Below are 765 nucleotides of genomic sequence, written 5' to 3'. Positions count from 1 at the left end.
GGGTGAGGGTACGTATTAGGAAGCTCTTTAACGAACACCTAATCCCGTCCGCCCCGATAGCGGCCTCTACTAATGATTAGGGAAATCATTCATATTTGATATGTCGTCGATGTAATGCATGCAATGCAACAAACACAGATTAATCCTAGCATGTGAGATCACACCATGTCGGTGAACACGTAATTTAGCAAACAAATGGGTCGAAATCGGATGTTAGATGAATTACATGTGAAAACCAAGTAAATAAATCATACATAATAAATAAATGAATTACGATAATTAAAATTACAAAGAATTACAAGGATTACTTGATCTACGTCAAAAGTACACTCAAAACGGGATTTTGAAGAAGAAAATAAAAGAAAATAAAATTGGAATTAAAATATGAAAATACCTCGGATTAGGAGTGATAATACGGTTAATAGTCGATTTAAACCGTAATTAAAAACTATGTCAAAGCGAGAAAGAATTCAAAGACAGAAGCCAACTCAGAACAGGCGCAGCATCTGTTGCATCCTCTGGAAGAGGCGCAGCACTTCCTGCGTCTGTTCTCCAGTTGGGTTCTGGCCGTGAAGTCAGAACCGCGGGTTGTTATCGTTCATTGGAAATTTAAGATCGATTATTGATATTAGACTCAACTAGAAGTAGTTTAACTGATTACATGCATACTAATATCGTCACAAGTCAAATTAAAGACTAATAAATTGTTACGGCGATTTACCTAATTATACGACGTCGGATTTGTAAAGGTCGAAACTTTGAACT

The sequence above is a fragment of the Silene latifolia genome, chromosome 11, assembly GCF_048544455.1.
Source record: "Silene latifolia isolate original U9 population chromosome 11, ASM4854445v1, whole genome shotgun sequence".
Taxonomy (NCBI): domain Eukaryota; kingdom Viridiplantae; phylum Streptophyta; class Magnoliopsida; order Caryophyllales; family Caryophyllaceae; genus Silene; species Silene latifolia.
This window is presented reverse-complemented; position numbering follows the sequence as displayed.